We start from the raw sequence: 13,910 nt of genomic DNA, 5'->3' as shown, positions 1-13,910 counted from the left end.
AACTAAAAAAATATGCCAGAATTGCTGTTTTTTGGTCACCTTGCCTCCCAAAAAAAAGGATAACAAGTGATCAAAAAGTCGCATGTACCCCAAAATGGTACCAATAATAACTACAGCTCGTCCCGCATATAAAACAGCCTTCATACCACTACGTCTATGAAAAAATAAAATTAGTTAAGGCTCCAATAAGTCAGGAAAGAAAAAATATGCAGTTGTGCCGACCCGAGGGGAACATTTCTTCTGTTTCACGTGGCGAATTATCAAGGCCCCTAAAAATAGGGAACCAGGAAGGGGAGAGCCCAAACATATCTGCTGGAAGCGAGTGTGCCCGTATTATACCAGGACAACACTTCTCAGTAAAATTCCTCAAATTGCAAAGATGCCGAGTGTGGACCAAAAGGGGAATAAGTAAAGACCATTTATTAGTGCGACACCGGCCTGTGCAGAAAGGATTGTGTCACAGCGTAACACACATCTATGGATTATTATAATTTTTTTTTACCCCATTATTATACCACCTGACTATGTCCCTTATATACTCCGCCCGGCTTACATGTACCCCCACATTATAAACGGAAACACCAGTAAGACTCCAACCAAAACTATTACCAAGCAAAATCCATGCTCCAAAAGCCAAATGGCGCTCCCTCCCTTCTGAACCCTACTGCGTGCCCAAACAGCAGTTTACTTCTACATAAATGGCATTGCCATACCCGGGAGAACCCTTTTAACAATTTTTGGGGTGTGTGTCTCCAGTGGCACAAGCTGGGCACGACATATTTGCCACTGAAATAGAATATCTAGGGAAAAATTGACATTTTTACTTTGCACCTTCCGCAGCGCAATCATTCATGGAAAAGGCCAGTCGGGTGAAAATGCTCAGTACACCCCTTAATAAATGCCTTGAGGGGTGCAGTTTCCAAAATGGGGTCACTTCTCAGCAGTTTTTTTTATTATTTCACATCAGAGCCCTGCAATTTTGATCCAATACTTTGTAAATTGCCAAATTAGGCCTTAATTTTACATGGTACTCTTGACTCCCCTCCAGCCTTGGATAGGATGCATCGTGTATCCCTAGTGTGAATGCAAATTTTATAAAAAAAATGTATTTTTTTGTAATGTATGTACAATTGCTGCCTGTAGGAATATTTTTTTGTTTTTTTTTCTAGTATTGCTATGTTCCGTCTGTATGCACAATTTTTAAATATGTACATTTTTTTTAATCATTTTCTACGATTTATTATATACTACATATGATGCGGCTACACGTCATGTTTGTGCAACAGATGTTACACATACAACTTGATTAGTTTTTAGGGAGGTTTGTTCAATGGTTTATAAGAAACGTGTGTTACACGCCTTGTATGCCCCGGAAGAAACCGATACGGCGAAACCCAGGGTCGGGCTGACTTGGTGTGCCACGTTTTTAATCTCATGCTGTTTTTTTTTTTTAAACTTTGTGAGTAGAAATAAATACCTTATGCTTTTCCACAAGTTACTGACAGTGCTACTCTATTTGTCGTCTCTTCTATAGTTAGGGCATGACCACACATGGCGGAATTCCTCCGCAACTGTCCGCATCAATGCCGCACAGAATCTGCGTTGCAGATTCTGCAGCGGATCTGCACAAAATGTGCAGAAAATTGATGCGGACTGGCCGCTGCGGACTGCAGGAAAAGTGCTTCTCTTCTCCCTATTCAGTGCAGGATAGAGAGAAGGGACAGCACTTTCCCTAGTGAAAGTCAAAGAAATTCATACTTACCGCCCGTTGTCTTGGTGACGCGTCCCTCTTTCGGCATCCGGCCCGACCTCCCTGGATGACGCTCCAGTCCATGTGACCGCTGCAGCCTGTGCTTGGCCTGTGATTGGCTGCAGCCGTCACTTACACTGAAACGTCATCCTGGGAGGCCGGACTGGAGACAGACGCAGGGAGTTCTCGGTAAGTATGAACTTATATTTTTTTTTACAGATACATGTATATTGAGATCGGTAGTCACTGTCCCGGGTGCAGAAACAGTTACTGCCGATCGCGTAACTCTTTCAGCACCCTGGACAGTGACTATTTACAGACGTCTCCTAGCAACGCTCCCGTCATTACGGGAGCCCCATTGACTTCCTCAGTCTGGCTGTAGACCTAGAAATACATAGGTCCAGCCAGAATGAAGAAATGTCATGGTAGTAAAAACAATACGCTCCGCATCACACATAAGATCTGCGGACTTCATTGCGGAATTTTGACTCTCCATTGAAGTCAATGGAGAAATTCCGCCATGAGTCCGCAACCAGTCCGCCACTGCTCCGCAACAGACAGAGCATGCTGCGGACACCAAATTCCGCTCCGCAGCCTATGCTCCGCAGCGGAATTGTACGCATCGTGTAAACGAACACTGCTAAATTAAAGTGAAAGTCAATGGAGAAACGGCTCCGCTGCGGATTAACGCTGCGGAGTGTCCGCAGCGGAATTTAAGTGAAATTCCGCTATGTGTGAACCCGCCCTAAGACTATTGGAAAACATCTGAAGAAGCCGCGGACGCTGTAGAACTACGAAGCCCAGCCATCATTGACAACTGCTGCACCAGTACCTTTGTGTTTTTTTACCTTTCCTCAAGGTGGATTATAGAAAAAAAACGAGGACACCTTCAGTTCTATTGGACTAAGTTTATGGATTCTCTGGGTCGTCAGAGCGGCTAAGTATATATTTATCTGTGTATTTTTGCAGAGTTCTTTGGGATTCCTCGTAAACTAAGCCAGCTCCGACCCTTTTGTTGAAAAAAGTGTGCGTAACACAAGTACACATATATCTGTATTTATTCATTTATTTCTGTATATTGAGAATGTCTGTGTCACGTTGGGTTCGTGGACCCACTGGGCCGTACCGCCTTGGTGGTATGTCAGCTGGCCAACAGGTCGCAGGTTACAGTCTATAGTTCGTATAGGGTACCGGTGGCAGCTCATACAGTAGCAAGGCAGGCTCAGCTGGGACTAGACAGCAGGCAGACGTCAGGCGTGGAGTAGCAGGACAGGCGTGGTATACAGCACAGCACGATTTCAGCTCAGCACGGGATACAGGTTACAGGTACGGGAAACACTAGGAGACCATTTGCATAGACAAACTAAGGGTACAACGACAATGCTCAGGCGTGGGAGGAAGGGGCTGGGCCCTTCTTATAGTCCAGGGTGCTTAAGGGCTAATTAACCATAAGTCCGGTGCACACCCTACGGGACCCGGCTGAGGTGAGCGCTGGCGTCTTCTGAGGAGGAGACTGGGGCCAGTGCTCGCAGATCCATGGCTGCTGGCGTGAGGGCGTGAGGAGGTGAGTGAGCCTGACGGCCCACAGCCATGGGCATGACATTCTGCATCAGCCCCTTCACTACAGTAGACTAGAGCGAGGGTGGAACCATTAACCCCTTTACCTACCCTGCTTTTAATTTAGGACTATTGCTCTGAAAAAATATATAATTTCTCATATTTATCACAATACGGTTGCTAGTTTAAGTAAAATTGGAATTATTCCAGTACTAAGGAATATTTACAACTTATTTGGCTGATACATGGGGTATATGTGGTGCAGAAAATTGTGCAGATACACCATATGTACAAAAAAGGTGCAGGGTGCATTATAAGTGGAGTTGTGGCACACATACGACTGTTCTAACCGATTATTCAGGTGTGCTATTTTAAATATGGAGCAGACGCAGAGGTTTGCTCTAGAAATTAGGGGCAATATGTGTGTCATGTATGCCAAGCCCAGTGACACCCTCTCCCAGGAACAGATTCACATGATCTGCAAAATGAGCTAGGAATAGAGCACAAGCTTTTATAACTGTAGTGAAGAGGATTCTGAAGGCCTGTAGCCCAGCAACAGCGACAATACATATAAAACAACACATTTAATGTGAGCAGTTTGCAGCAATATAAATGTTATCCACAAGAGGGCGATATCGTAGTGCCAAGCACAAGTTACTACATGATATAGGGAGCTTGGAATGCATTTTTCAGAGAACACAATTTTGGTACAGTGCATGGAGCTATTTTGTATTTTACTGTTATAAGAAGTTGTCACAAGAGGGAGTTACAATCATTCTGTGTTTCAGATGGAGTATACTGAAAGTATCAGGAAGGCATAAATCGCCAGGGTGCCGATGGCTGCAGTGGCAACCAGAGGCCTAATACTGGCCTCCCGGTGTGCCTAGTATGAAAGCCTTCCGTAGCCGACGGCAAGATGGCTCAGAAGCTGAACCCGTGTCATCAGTGGCGGGTGCCAGCAACATGTTACGGCTGACACCCACCTGTAATGGCAGGGAATGGAGCTAACTCTGATTCATGCCATTAACCTGTTAGACGCAGCCATCGGAAGCGATCTTAGTGGTTTTTAGCATATCGGCAGCCCTGCAATGCAATATTTTATTTTATAGCGCTCCCTCCCTTCTGAGCTGTTTTCTTCCACATATATGGCATCGCTATACCCGGGAGAACTCTTAAGAGTTTTTGGTATGTGTGTCTCCAGTGGCACAAGCTGGGCACAACATATTTGCCACTAAAATGGCATATCTAGGGAAAAATTGCAATTTTTCCTTTGCACCATCCGCAGCGCAATCACTTATGGATAAGAGCTGTGGAATGAAAATGCTCACTTAGTAAATGCCTTGAGGAGTGTCGTTTCCAAAATGGTGTCACTTCTCAGGGGTTTCTTTTATTATTTTACATCAGAGCCTCTGCAATTGTGAATCGATACTTTGTAAATTGCCAAATTAGGCTTCAATTCTGCATGGTACTCTTTCACTCCTGAGCCTGGTCACATGTCCAGGCAAAAGATTGGGGCCCCATGTAGGGTGATTCTAAAACCGGGAAACACAGCATAATAATTAGAGAGCTGTCTTGTTATGGTGGCACAAGCTGGGCACGACATATTGGCATATCTATTGAAAAATCTCATTTTTACTCTTCAACATCGAGTGCACACTAATTTATACAAAACTGCGGGGTTAACATGCTCACTACACACCTAGGTGAATACCTTGAGGGGTGTGTTTTCCAAAATGGGGGTCACTTTTGGGGGTTTCCAATGTTTTGGTCCCACAGGGGTTTTGCAAATGCTACATAGCGACCAGAAACCAATCCAGCAAAATCTGTAGTCCGAAAGCCAAATGGCACTCCTTCCCTACTGAGCCCTGCTGTGTGCCCAAAAATTAGTTTATAATCACATATGCGGTATTGCCATACTCGGGAGAAATTGCTTAACAAATATTGGTGTTCTTTTTCTGCTTTATTTGTTGAGAAAATTAAAAATTTTGCACTAAAGCTACGTCTTATTGGAAAAAAAATTACATTTTTATTTTCACTGCCCAATTCAAATATAATCTATGAAACAGCTGTTGGGTCAAAATGCTCACTGCACCACTAGATTAATTCCTCAAGGGGTGCAGTATCACAAATGGAGTCCCTTTTGGGCAGTTTCCACTGTACTGGTACCTTAGGGGCTTTGCAAAAGCGACATGGTGTCAAGAAACCAATCCAGCAAAATCTGTGCTCCAAAAGCCAAATGCTGCTTCTTCTCTTCTGAGCCCTGCCGTGTACCCAAACAGCAGTTTATGACCACATATGCTGTATTTTCGTACTCCAGAGAAGTTGCTTTACAAATGTTGGGGTTCTTTTTTTTTCTTTATTTGTTGAGAAAATGAAAAATTCTGAGCTAAAGCTACGTCTTATTGAAGAAAAAGGATTGTTTTTATTTTCACTGCCCAATTCTAATAAATACCATGAAACACCTGTAGGGTCAAAATGATCACTACACCCGTAGATGAATTCTTCAAGGGGTGTAGTTTCCAAAATGGGGTAACTTTATGGGCGTTTTCACTGTTTTTGGTCCCTCAGGGGCTCTGCAACTGTGTCATGGCCTCCATAAGCCATTCCTTCTAAATGTGATCTCCAAAAGCCAAATGGCGCTCTTTGCCTTCTCAGCCCTGCCGTGTGTCCAAACAGCCGTTTATTACCACATGTGGGGTACTATTTTACTCGGGAGAAATTGCTTTACAAATTTTGCACGTCTTTTTCTCCTTTAGTCCTTGTGAAAATCAGAAAGAAATAGCTAAACCTACATTTTCTTTGAAAGAATGTAGATTTTCATGTTCACTGCCTACTTCCAATAATTTCTGCAAAAAACCTGCGCCGTCAAAATGCTCACTACACCCCTAGATAATTTCCTCAAGGGGTGCAGTTTCCAAAATGGGGCCACTTGTGGGGGGTTTCCACTGTTTTTTCCCCTCAGGGGATTTGTAAATACGACATGGCCTCTGAAAACCATTCCTGCTAAATTTGAGCTGCAAAAGCCAAACGGCGCTCTTTCCCTTCTAAGCCCTGCCGTTTGTCCAAACAGCCGTTTATGACCACATGTGGGTTTTTTTTTTTACTCGTGAGAAATTGCTATACAAATGTTGTGGTGCTTTTTCTCCTTTAGTCCTTCTGGAAATTAAAAAAATAAATAAATTGCTAAACCTACATTTTCTTTGAAAGAATATAGATTTTAATTTTCATGGCCTACTTCCAAAAATTTCTGCAAAAAAAACTGTCTGGTCAAAATGCATACTATACACCTAAATAAATTCCTTGAGGGGTGTAGTTTCCCAAATGGGGTCACCTTTGGGGGGTTTCCACTGTTTGGTACCACAAGAGCTCTTCAAAGCTGACATGGTGCCTAAAATATATTCTAAAAGAAAAGCCTGTTCAAAATCCACTAGGTGCTCCTTTACTTATGAGGCCTGTATTTCAGTCCATAAGCACACTAGAGCCACATGTGGGATATTTCCTAAAACTGCAGAACCTGGAAAATAAATATTGAGTTGTGTTTCTCTGGTAAAACTTTGTGTTACAAAAAAATGGATTAAAAATGAATTTCTGTAACAACAAAAAATAAAATGTGTAAATTTCACCTCTAGTTTGGTTTAATTCCTGTGAAATGTCTAAAGGGTTAAACTTTCTAAATTCTGTTTTGAATACTTTGAGGGGTGGAGTTTTTAAAATGGGGTGACTTTTTGCAGGTTTCTAATATATAAGGCCCTAAAAGCCACTTCACAACTGAACTGGCCCCTGTAAAAATAGCTTTTTGAAATGTGAAAAATTGCTACTAAAGTTCTAAGCCTTGTAACAACCTAGAAAAATAAAAGGATGTTCAAGAAACGATGCCAATCTAATGTAGACATGTGGGGGATGTTAATTAGCGACTATTATATGTGTGGTATAACTGCCTGTCTTACAAGCAGATACATTTAAATTGAGAAAAATTCAAATTTTTGCAATTTTTCGCTAAATTTGTGTTTTTCACATTTAAATACTGAATGTATCGAGCAAATTTTGCCAGTAACATAAAGTCCAATGTTTCACGAGAAAACAGTCTCAGAATCGCCTGGATAGGTGAAAGCATTCCGAAGTTATTACCACATAAAGTGAAACATGTCAGATTTGAAAAATGAGGCTCTGTCAGAAAGGTCAAAAGTGGCTAAAGAGGGAAGGGGTTAAATACTGAATGTATCGACTATTTTACCATTAACTTAAAGTACAATTTCTTTACTACCAACTTGCACGTGTTTATGCGTATAGCCACATGTGTGCTGACTAGCCTGATTATACGGTACCTGTAGTCAGTGGCGTAATACCCACAGGCCCCGCGGCATGAGGGGGCTCGTGCTGTCCGTCGACACTGGGTCACCACTCCCATGCCTGGTGGCGTAGCTAGCAGCCGCTATGGCTACTACAGCGGTAGCGATACCACTAGGGCCCGTGCCACCCGGCCTCTAACATTTATGGCCTGGGCCCCCTCATGCCCGGTGGCATTGCTAGCCCTGGTGGTAGCAACAGCCAGATTCACTTGTATCTGTGTAGATACAAATAAATATTATAGGTTGCTGCTGCCTCTCGGAGGGGGCGGCGGCACCATTGAAACCAGCCGCCGCCACCCCCTTTTGCACTAATTGTGCCTGTGTCTATAGCACCCAGGTACAAATACATGCATTAGCACTGAATGGACGGGCACAATCTGTGCCGACCATTCAGCGCCTTACAATGACGCTGATTGGCAGAGCAAAATGACTTGCCCTGCGTAATTAGCGCCTTTCAAAGACGCTAGCGGCGCGATGATGTCATCGCGCCGCTTGCGTTGTTAAGCCCCAGCATTCCTGCTCAGAAGAGAGCAGGTCTGCATTGCCACCGGACAGCGTGGGAACGGAATCATGTATGTAATGTTTTGTTTTTTTCTAATTAAACTGTGAGTGGCTTTATGTACAGGGGGGTCTGTATGTGGAGCACTATATAAAGGGGGAGCTATATGTGGGACACTATATACAGGGGGTATTCTATGTGAGGCACTATCTATAGGGGGAACTATATGTGGGGCAGCATGGTGGCTCAGTGGTTAGCACTATTGCCTTAAAGCTCTGGAGCCCACATGTGGGCACTCTATAATGGGGGCTGTATGTTGGGCAATCTCTACAGGTGGCTGTATGTAGGGCACTATCTACAGAGATAAATGCCCCATCGGAACAGAACGCCGTATTGCCCATTGAAACCAATGGGCAGATGTTTGTAGGCATTCTGCTTCTGATTTTTCAGCAGTTTTTCTGGACGTTTACGGACCGAAAAACAGCTGAAAACACTGTGTGTGAACATAGCATTAGAATGATGAAAGTGAAGTGAATGACTTTTCAGTTGACAGGTTCACACGGCGTGTATTTGACAAGTTTTTTTTGCGCATTTTACGTGCCAAAAACCGCATAAAAAAACGATTGATTACGCTTGATTTTGCATGTTATGGGGGGATTTGTGTGTGTGAGGGGGGGGGGGGTGCTCGCCGCTGATTCTTCAAAACAGCTGATAAGCGGCTATGAGGGATCTGTGGTGCCCGTGCATACTCTGCTGCACAAAAATAGGACACAGCTCTGCTGCACATACTACACACACAGCTCTACTGCACGCACTCCGCCCTGCTGCATGCAGGCACGCACTCCGCCCTGCTGCACGCAGGCACGCGCTCAGCCCTGCTGCACGCAGGCACGCGCTCAGCCCTGCTGCACGCAGGCACGCGCTCAGCCATGAGAGCACGCAGGCACGCGCTCAGCCCTGAGAGCACGCAGGCACGCGCTCAGCCCTGAGAGCACGCAGGCACGCACTCAGCCCTGAGAGCACGCAGGCACGCACTCAGCCCTGAGAGCACGCACTCAGCCCTGAGAGCACGCACTCAGCCCTGAGAGCACGCACTCAGCCCTGAGAGCACGCACTCAGCCCTGAGAGCACGCAGGCACGCACTCAGCCCTGAGAGCACGCAGGCACGCACTCAGCCCTGAGAGCACGCAGGCACGCACTCAGCCCTGAGAGCACGCAGGCACGCACTCAGCCCTGAGAGCACGCAGGCACGCACTCAGCCCTGAGAGCACGCAGGCACGCACTACGCCCTGAGGGCACGCAGGCACGCACTCAGCCCTGAGGGCACGCAGGCACGCACTCAGCCCTGAGGGCACGCAGGCACGCACTCAGCCCTGAGAGCACGCAGGCACGCACTCAGCCCTGAGAGCACGCAGGCACGCACTCAGCCCTGAGAGCACGCAGGCACGCACTCCGCCTTGAGAGCACGCAGGCACCCACTCAGCCCTGAGAGCACGCAGGCACGCACTCCGCCCTCAGAGCATGCACTCCGCCCTGAGAGCACACAGGCACGCACTCAGTCCTGAGAGCACGCAGGCACGCACTCAGCCCTGAGAGTACGCAGGCACGCACTCAGTTACAGCAGGTGTGGGCGGCGCCGATGGGGGGGCAAGGGGGTGTAACGAGAGCGGGGGTCTGTGAGAGAGAGGGACAGGCTGGGTTCACACTACCTATTTTCAGACGTAAACTAGGCGTATTATGCCTCGTTTTACGTCTGAAAATACGGCTCCAATACGTCGGCAAACATCTGCCCATTCATTTGAATGGGTTTGCCGACGTAATGTGCCGACGACCTGTCATTTTATGCGTCGTCGTTTGACAGCTGTCAAACGACGACGCGTAAAATTACTGCCTCGTCAAAAGTGCAGGACACTTCTTTGAACGTAATTTGAGCCGTTTTTCATTGAATTCAATGAAGAACAGCTCAAGATTAGGGCCGTCAGTGACGCCTCGCAAAATGCGAGGAGGAGCATTTACGTCTGAAACGACGGAGCTGTTTTCTCCTGAAAACAGTCTGTAATTTCAGACGTAAAAGGCAGCTATCGTGTGCACATACCCTACCTGTAGTGCAGCCGGTCTTCATAATGGCGCCTGCTATCTCCCTACAAACCAGCTTCTCTGCTGTGTGGCTCTGAACTCCGTCTGCGCAGTACAGAGCCAGATGGCAGAAGCAATGGATGGCTCCCGTTCATTGTGTCCTATGCACTGTGCTGCCGCATTCCATCTGTGTATGTGTCGTTAAGAGACACATACACAAATGAAATAAAACATGGCAGCCCCCAGTGAAGTAAGAAAGTGTTAATAAAAAAAACTGTGTGAAAAATTAAATAAAGTCAATATAATATTTTATTAAATAAAAACACAAATGTAAAAAAATATTCATGACACTGTCCCTTTAATGTAAATGTTTATTCTGCCTCTAATCAATATTGTAGGATCTGCAACGAGAGGATGGGTGGTATGATTAGGATATGATTTTTTTTTTTTGTGAAACATCATCTCCCAGCATAGCCTTACCATTGTTCAGACCATGCTGGGAGCTGTAATTTTACGCCGTACAAACCTATACAGCAGGGTTTGTACTAAATTGAGCTGTATTTGTTCTGGTACTGTATATATGTACTGAGCTTGGGTCTGGTTACGTAGTTAGTACGGTTTAAAAAGACACCTGTCCATTGTTCTGGTGCCGTCTATATGTACGGAGCTTGGTTCTGGTGCTGTATTTATGTAGTGAGGTTGGCTCTTGTGCTGTATATATGTATGAGCTTGGTTCTGGAGCTGTAACTATATAGGATATATTTATAATAACAATTGCTGGGCAGATGGAATTGTTTTCAATTCATTGTATATTTAATGATCGGGCGGTGGCGTTGTTGGTTTTTCTGGGACAGGTCTCTATTGCAGGCTGGTCGGTGTCCAAGGTTATTCATTTTGTGGTACTCTGGCTTTTGGTTTTAAGCTCCGGGGGTACAGGTATGTTACAAAATGTTTTTCGGTTGGCCAGGCCCTGAAAGGAGATAGGAAGGGGAGAATGTTGCCAGATCGTCGGCGCCCAGTGTCTTTTATGTTGTTGGAACAGTTGTAGGGGGTGTTGGGTGGGGTTTGTTTTTCTAGTATCGAGGTGACTCTATATAGATTGGCGTATTTTGGGGCCCTGAGGGTCGGGGAGCTGGTGGCACCTAGCACTAGGAGGCCTGGTGGGTTGAGGATGGAAGATGTGTTGTTGGCGGACAGGAATGTGGAATTCTGGATTCAGCATTCTAAGACGGATCAGGGGGGTCGGGGTAAGAGAGTGGTGTTGGGGCCGGCCAGGGGGGCCAGGATGTGCCCGGTCGCATGCTTTGTGGGATACAGAGAGGTTTGGCCTTTGATGAGGGGACAGTCGTTGTGTCACGAAGACGGGTCCTTTCTGTCCCGGTACCAGTTTACGTGGTTTTTTCGTAGGTGCCTTTTTCAGTTGGGATTGGAGGAGTCTTTGTTTTCACCCCATTAATTTCATATTGGGGCGGCGACTGAGACGGTGTCATGGGGGTTGGGGGCTGAGGTGGTGAAGCGGATAGGTCGTTGGGATTCCCGCCGTTTCCAATTGTACGTGCGCCCTCCGGTTTTGTGATGATTTTTGTGTAACGTTTTAACCCCCCCCCCTCTTCCCTCCCTCTCTCTTTCTCTCCTCCTTACTTTTTCGCTCACATCTGTGCAAAACCTTTGATTTTAATCTGTTTGGTTTTATTTTTCCAGGTCCCCCTGGCCATTTGGTGTGGATCGTCAGGCATTCGTACGTTCATTGTGGGGCGGAGCGGGCTGATGTTCGTCCGGACGGGCGGCAGTTGGGTTTTCGGCGCGAGGAGGTTGTTGTGCGGTGGCTGGGGAGTAGATGGATGGTGTGGAGTCGGATGTTGCCGGATGTGCACAGGTTTGCACAGATGGATAGAGCTCCGGATGTCCTGGTTTTGCACGTCGGGGGTAATGATTTGGGTAGACGTCCTTTTTTTCCTATTTATTTATTTACTTATATATATAATGTGTGTGTGAATTTAAATATATGAAAAACATGACAAAGATTAAATAATCGTTGCATCAATGACATTTTCTTCTTTTTTTCTGTGTGCTGTGTCAATCTTGTGACTGTATTATGGGAATCCACCCCAACCCTATAAACCGAGACCTCAGGGGCTCCCTTTAGGAGCGGAATACCCGGCCAGAGCGTCGACAACGTTCTTGCTGGGGATTCCGCTTCAGAAGGAGTAAACGGCAGAGCAGGGACTGGATAGTTTCTTTCTCTGACATAATATTAAATTGTGTCTGCGTCCTGAGGACACAGATACAATTGAATATGGTAGTTGCTGGGACACGTCCGGCAAATTCGGGACTGTTGGCAAATATGCCTGTACCACCCAGCGCATCCCCCCCCCCAGCTACTCCCCTGCTGTATTCACCTGATCCTGTCTGCTATTACTACCAGTTATCAGCCAGTATCCTGTCTGCTATTGCTATTAGTTATCAGTCTGTATCCAGTGGTCCGTTGCCAGCCAATATCCTGTCTGCTAATGCAATCTGGTACCAGCCTGCATCTAGTAGTCCGGTACCAGCCTGTATCATGTTACCTGTTGTCCACCTGTGTCCAGCTACCTGCCTGTGTCTTGTTATCCGCTGCCAGACACTACTCTCACTGGTGGAGAAGCCGAGTGGGTCCACAACCCGCTGGTCATTACAAATACTTGGAGTTAAAACCTAACATAGCAGCTGGGGTGGTGTTGCTGTAGATATAACCAATATTACAGAAATTTGAATTTTATTTTATTAAGAGGGCTGTAACTGGAAGCAAGAATAAGCTTCCTGCTGGTGCCTGGTCTATCCTAGTGAGTTCCTGGTGGTCTTGCCAGCTCCACCCAACTATTCTTTACTGAGCTAGAAATTCCTTTCTTTGCTGGTTCAACCGGTTGATTCTCAACGGAGCCTGTTCTAGGCAGTGATGTAGCCGGATTTTTGGCCCAGTGCCCCAGGGACTGCCACATATAATTATATCTGCGTCCTCAATCGCAGATACAATTGAATTCTATGGTGGAGCAGGGAGGTTTTAGCTGAGCTCCCTGCTCGGTGATTCACTAGGGGCAGGGAGGCACGTGCCCCCGGGCCGGTTCTCTAGTGGTTTAGGGCCGCAGGGAGTAAAGGGTAGCGCAGGGGAGCGTTGGAGAGAATCCCTGTGATTCTCCTGCACAGAACACGTGACCTTTTGTTTTGTATAAAAATCTTTATCAGTGTGACTAGTGCAACTTTGTAATTACATTTTATTAAAATGTATTTTTACTTTTTGAAATACAGCTGCTTTGTATTCAGGATTCGCTGAATTCTGCATCTGACTGGTTTGGTGTCATCGGGTGCTGACAGTTTATAACTTAGATGTGATCGATTACAGGTGTATCCAGCGTGTGAGACAAAAAAAACGTTTTCAAAGGTGTACATAGTCTTTAATTAGTTTGTATGGGGCGGGGGATTTGACCGTATTTGCCATGTGTTTGGACTTCTTTAGCATCTGTTCACAGGTTATGGTCATATTGCGTTTTTCATTTGCAGAGATTTTCGCAAATCCGTGGCAAATGACATGGTTATAAAAGTAATTTTACAACTACTGTTGCAAAAACGTGATTTGACCTCAACGCGTGGGAGTTCAGTTGTGTAGGGTAAGGGGGCTTAGCTGTAGATGTTATGCGAGGGA

At 45.8% G+C, this 13,910-nt stretch overlaps 1 long non-coding RNA gene across 1 annotated transcript in view; it reads left to right on the top strand.

The window, feature by feature from the left end:
• The window catches only part of LOC142748170 (uncharacterized), a 61,486-nt gene extending 49,271 nt beyond the window's left edge, over nucleotides 1–12,215 (top strand). The window contains exon 3 of the long non-coding RNA XR_012882168.1: nucleotides 11,933–12,215. This is a non-coding gene — a long non-coding RNA (uncharacterized LOC142748170). The remainder of the gene's footprint in view (nucleotides 1–11,932) is intronic.
• The last annotated feature ends 1,695 nt before the right edge of the window (nucleotides 12,216–13,910 follow it).

The sequence above is a fragment of the Rhinoderma darwinii genome, chromosome 3 (genome assembly GCF_050947455.1).
Source record: "Rhinoderma darwinii isolate aRhiDar2 chromosome 3, aRhiDar2.hap1, whole genome shotgun sequence".
Taxonomy (NCBI): domain Eukaryota; kingdom Metazoa; phylum Chordata; class Amphibia; order Anura; family Rhinodermatidae; genus Rhinoderma; species Rhinoderma darwinii.
This window is presented reverse-complemented; position numbering and strand designations above follow the sequence as displayed.